Here is a 6,371-nt window from a genome sequence, read left to right as displayed (position 1 = left end):
ACACACGGTAGGGAGAAAATAGAATAGGATAAAGGAAGATCAGAGGTTGCACCTTTAAAATAGGATTGTTAGAGTTGCCGTCATTGAAAAAGTTACATTAAGCAAAGATTTGAAAGTGGGTAAACTTTGCAGTTATTCGAGGGAAGAACTGTTCATATGAGTAAAGCTGGTTATCTAGGAGAAAAGCTGTCCAAGCAATGGAAACATACAATTCCAAGATTCCCAGTCAATAGTAAGCATGAAATGTTTGGGTAATGCCATAGAAGCTAGGATTAATATGAGAAAGGAGGAGAGTAGGTGCAGGAAGGGTTTAGAAGTAACAGATTGTGTAGAATTTTGTAAGAACTTGGGCTTTTCTGTGAGATGCACATCTCCTGGAGGATTTTGAGAAAACAAACAACATGATTTGACTTAACATTTTGAAAGCATCATTCAGGCTCTTCTTCAGAGAATAGATTTTATTTAGGGGAAGGAAAGTGAAAGGAGGGGAGAAATGACAATGGCTTGAACCAGAGTGGTTCTGATGGAGGTGGTGAGAAGTGATCCGATTTCTTTTGCAAGGTGGGGTTCCTGATGATTGAATGAAGTGCATGAGAGAGAGAAGTTAAGGATGACCCCCAAAACTTTAGAACTTAGTGACTGGAAAGATAGGGTTCCCATCATTTGAGATGAGAGAGACTTTAGGTAGAGCAAATTTGAAGGTAAGATCAAGATTTCAGTTCTGGAAATAATTGAGTTGGAGACACTTAGTAGTCAACTGATTGTTGTTGTTAGTTGGGCTATATGATTATGTAGCAGGAGAGAAAGGTATGGACTAGAGATAAAAATGTAGGAGTTATTGTCATACAGATAGTATTTCAAATAATTATAGCAAGTGTGGATAAAGAACCAAAAAAGAGAAGAGGACCAAGTACTGATCACTGGAACAATCATACATAAAGAGCTGGAGAGAAAGGGGGAACCAGTAAAGGAGAATGAGAAGGGAAAACGAAGAGTGTCATAGAAACCAACAAAGTGTTTACACAATTATTAAGTTTTTCTGTATTCTGCATTTTAATTTTATGAAAATGTCCTCCAGAGACAAAAGAATTCCTTTTGGTTTATTGTTAGAAACTGCCTTAATTTGAAATAATACATTTCAGTATTGACATTGAGTGTTTTGATAATTCAGTAGTTTGGTGTCCATACTGCATTTTTTTAACCATTTAAGTTCTTTTAAATAGAATATTGAAAACATCAAAACTGCATTTTCCGGAATACAAACTCCATCAAAACCTGCTATGAAGCCAGAAGTCCAAAACTGTGATTGGAAAACTAAAACCATAATCCGTAGATACAAAACTGAATCTGACTTATACAATACAATCGGAAGGAAAAAATATTGAGCTTTAAAATCACTGACATATGGGTTGGGCTGCAATAAGTCATAAAATATTATACCACTTATTTAAAGAGGAATAACCAGCTCAAAAATGAGGAGGAGGAAGAGGAAGGGGAAGCAAGAGGAGACAAACCAGTTTATATCTATAGACTGAAAAAATATTGTGGAAGTATCTTCTAGTCTTAATATTTCGTCTCCCTATATTTAATATACCTTCCCCATAAGAACACAAAATAATCCTGAAATGGAATTAGATAACTGTCTTAAGTTTATTCAGAGTTACCATACAAATGAGACCATAGCTGCTTAGCATAGAAACTTCCTATTTTTCCTTCATGGCTCATTTGTAATAACATTGTGTGAGTTGAATGAAAGGATTTCTGTGATCAGAATAAAATCTGAAAAAGTCACAAAAGCATTGGTCAATTCAGCAAATATATATTTAAGCTACTCAATAAATGGACAGTGTGAATAACTATGATGGAAACTGTGGGCTCTATGTTCTGTGTTCAGACCTTTACTCAGGCATCTGAATGCTATAAAATCTGAACTAAGTCACATAATCTCTGTGAGCCTCAATTTCTTGATCAGTAAATGGGGCTAATTATACTGCCATGTAGAAACACATCCAGTAAATGCTAACTAGCTGTTTTTATAATTCTACGTGTAAGAGACTATGCCAAACATTGTGGAGAAAAAAATACATCATAATTTCCCTCAAGTAGCTTATAGTTTAGAAGAAGAAGTTGAAGCACAATTCTAGCGTATGTATTGAATAATGTCAGTGTAGAGTGCTTCTTAACTTGATGTCCATTTCAGCCATTTGTTTTTTCTCACTAATTGCTTCATTGTCTGCTATTTTCAGAACACATTCCCAATAGAGTATTTGTTATTTTAAAGTAAAATGCTTATTTTAAATATTTAATAACTTTTTTTTTTGCTTATTTTAGTTCTGGTATATGAGATACCCTGAAATACAACTCCTAGACACCAGATGAATTCAATGATCCAAACTAATAAATGACCATGGTTCTGTTCAGAATATTGGATCTATCATTTTACAGTGTGACTTAAGCTCTTTATATCACAGAAATTATTACAAAGGTACAAAATATAAATCCATTGTTTAAGAACAAGAGGCACCAGTTTGAGGTTGGAAGATGTTTTATTTACAATGTGGTAAACAAACACAAAGTAAATTAATGCTTCCTGGACTTGAATTATGCCATATAATTTGTTGGTAAGAACTGTTAAAGAAAAAACCAACATGAAGGCCACAGTTCGAAAACACACCTAGACCACCACTCATAGTCATGTAACCAAAACTTAAAACTATCCTGATTTCCCCAAAATACTGACTGACCTAAGACAAAATCTAAGCTTTTCTCAGGTCAGTGTGCACCTTATAGCTTCCTAGCCTATCAGCTACACACAAGTAAGGTTACACAGTGCTACTATGCTAAAAAGACAAAGTTTTTAGTAACCAGTCACGTTTTTTAAAAACTCCCAATGTACTTTCTCATTCAGGCTTTACAAACTGAGCTGTAGCTGCTAAAAGCTGAGCTCCTAGCCCCTTTTAGCTTAAGTCTGCCTTCGGTCTGCGAACAGTTTTGTTTCTTGCTCAATAGAATATTCATATCAAACAAAGCTCTTGGAATTTTCTTTTGACAAGAACAGTAGACCTATTACAGAACTAGCCTCTCATCTGCGGATGTTTCAGAGGTACCCAAGTGCTGTTTCCGGCACTTAAACTACTTATCTCAAGGAATTTTGAGAGTTCTCCTTTTTATTTGTTCTGTACTTAAAGCTATCTAAGTGATTAATGAGGTTTGTTCCTCGGGTCCTAGGGCTTTACTAACCCAGGAAGTAGGTTGAAAAGTTATTACAGGGATTTATAGTGTCAATATGACTCTCACAATAGCCGCTCTCCTTTGAAAGAAGTTAAAGTCAAGAAGAATAGAATCAGTACAATTTTGGGAGATGTTAGAGTCATACCCGCTCCTACCGGAAAATGAATTGGTGACTCAATCATGAAGACTTTCCAAATATTAAAAAACTGAAGAGTAATCATATGGTAAATACTGTCATCTCTGTGTACTCCACACTATGAAAGAGACATAATGCATGTGCTGGCCTTTCCAGAAACCAGAAATATATTGGGAAACCAGAAGTTTTATTCCAGAAATAAGTCTTCAGATTGTGACTTTGGAATAATTTCTAACCATTCCCTTGAGGCATTTTTAACTTTTTTGAGCATATTCTAAGCTTGGCCATGATGCTATAGGATACAAGGGCAGTTTTTGTTGTATTTTCCGAGTAGCTTGGTCCTTAATGGCAAGGTGAGCTGTTTGGATAAACAGAATTTTTTTCTGCCCGTTACTATTTTTGTAGTGTATACAGTTCCACATATGTCTTGTCTGCTGATACACTTTTATTTTATTTTTTAAATTAGTAGGCTCCCCACCCAATGTGGAGCTTGAACTCAGGACCCTGAGATCAAGAGTCACATGTCCTATCAACTGAGCCAGTCAGGCACCCCTGGTGATACATATTCTTGACTCTCACCTGACCAGGGAAAGTAGCACCACAAACTTCAGTTTCACTAAAATATTATCTCCTAAAATGATTTCTGATTGGTTGAGTTCATCAAAGGAGCTTTTATTTCTATCTTTGATTGGAATGTATATGGTGTCTCTAGCTTATGTTTCTGATAATGGAGTAACCATAAACATAACTTAAATAACAACCTGGAATGGCATTTATGTGTTTAAGAATTTTTTCTGTTGATTCATTCATTCAACACATACTTATTAAGTAGTAATTTGTATCAGTCCTCTGGGTATAGCAGTCAAAAATGAACTACTCCCTGTCATCAAAGAATGCCAGTGGGGAAAGACAAACACACAAGCAAATCCAAAAAGTGTAAAAGGTTCTATGACTGCTACCTTGTTGTATAATCAAGACAAAATTTAGAATTACACCTTCTCATGTCTTCTAAGAGCCAGATTAAGTATATTTCTAAGTCCTTTGTTGGTAGCTGAGGACATATTTTCCATAAAATTTAACCCATGTATAGTGATTAGATCCACCCAGACTAGAGACACAAATATTTGTTTCTTTTGTTTTCAGCCAATACTGTTTAATTTTTCTCCATATTTGTATTTTAATTTTCCAGAACCTTAGAAAGAATTTCTATATGAAATAAAATATTCTCTACTATACACTTCACAAACATAAAATATGACACACATTTTGGGCAATTATCAGAGACACAATATTTAAAATAAAAGGGGATACCTGGGTGGTGCAGTTGATTAAGTGTCCAATTTTTGGTTTCAGCTCAGATTGTGATCTCAGGGTTGTGAGATGGAGCCCCCTGTTGGGCTCCATGCTCAGGGCGGAGTATGCTTAAGATTCTCTCTTTCTTTCTTCCTCCCACTGCTCTGTCTCTCTCTCTTTTTCAAATGAATAAAAGAAAATAAAAGAAAGATACACTGTATGTTAACTAACTAGAATTTAAATAAAAATTTTAAAAAATGAAAAGTAATGCAGCATAATCCTTAGTTTAGATAGCAGTTCTCAAACTTTTTGCCTCAGAACCCCTGTACACTCTTTTTTTTTTTTTTAAAGATTTTATCCATCTATTTGACAGACAGAGTTCACAAGTAGGCAGAGAGGCAGGCAGAGGGAGAGGGGGAAGCAGGCTCTCCACTGTGCAGAGAGCCCTATGCAGGGCTCAATCCCAGGACCCCGGGATCACGACCTGAGCCGAAGGCAGAGGCTTTAACCCACCCAGGCGCCCCACCCCTGTACACTCTTAAAAATTATTGAGGACCCCAAAGAATTTTTGTTTATTTAGATTATATCAATATACACCATATAGAAATTAAAACTGAGAAAGAATTAGATATGTATTTATTTATCTAAGAACAATAAAGAAAGTCATTTCATGATAATATGCACACACTATGGAAATGACTGTATTTAAAAAAAATTAGTGAGAGGAGTGGCATTTTTTACATGCTTTGCAAATTTCTTTTATGTCTGGCTTAATAGGAAATAGCTGGATTTATACCTCCTTCTGCATTTAACCAGTTGTGACATATTGTTTTGGATGAGGTATATAAAGAAAATGTGACCTCAAACATGTCTGGAAAAGGGAGTATTTAAGAACTTTTTCAGATAACTATGGGTATTCATCTTTGATATTGCACGAAAAATTGAGAAGTTTTAAGTTTCCTAAAGGTCAGTTGCACTGTGTAATCTGAAATCGTATCAATAGTCCATATGTACTCTATCACAGTAAAATCTGTATGTCTGTCTTGCATTTTGAATGGATCTTTTACCCACGCAAGACTTTGTAACATCATGCATTTGGTAGTCATTTGGAAACAATTGGTTCACTGAGTTATGTACATCTTCCAAAAGTTGACACATTTCATTATACGACATCAAAAAATCATGTTTGTTAAAATCAGTGCTAATCTCATCAATAGTCTTCAAATACTGGTACTGGTAAGCTGTCAGGCTTACTGCGGTGGAGAAAAGTTTCCCACAATTCTGATTTTCACTGGGTGGGGACTTTCTCCCACTACCCCTACTCCAACCCCCATCACTGATGACAATGCAGGGGTTGGACACAGGGCTCTAGGGGAGTTGTGGGTGATAAGACCCTTTTCTTTATCTGTGGGCCCCTGAAAGTTGGCTTACTTTTCCATTGCCACCATTAGTTAGCAAAGAGCAACATTATCAGAAGACTTGAATATATTTGGAGTCTACTTACAGATGCAGTGCAAGAACTGCTTTGTCAGGTTCTTCCACCCTATTAGTTTGTGCAGGATGTAAGCTAGCAATCCACTGTATGTTGGATCCTAAGGCAGCATCTAGAGGGATCCAATGTTTATGCTATTTGTTGCTTTTGACTGAGGTTTTTTCCTTCTGATCAACTGTGAAAGAGAATGTACTCATTCTCATAGCTTCTCTTTTCAAT

This window comes from Enhydra lutris, unplaced genomic scaffold (assembly GCF_002288905.1).
Source record: "Enhydra lutris kenyoni isolate GAN:26980312 unplaced genomic scaffold, ASM228890v2 scaffoldscaffold9, whole genome shotgun sequence".
In the NCBI taxonomy this organism is placed as follows: domain Eukaryota; kingdom Metazoa; phylum Chordata; class Mammalia; order Carnivora; family Mustelidae; genus Enhydra; species Enhydra lutris.
The sequence above is the reverse complement of the archived record's forward strand: the minus strand, read 5'-3'. Positions refer to the sequence as shown.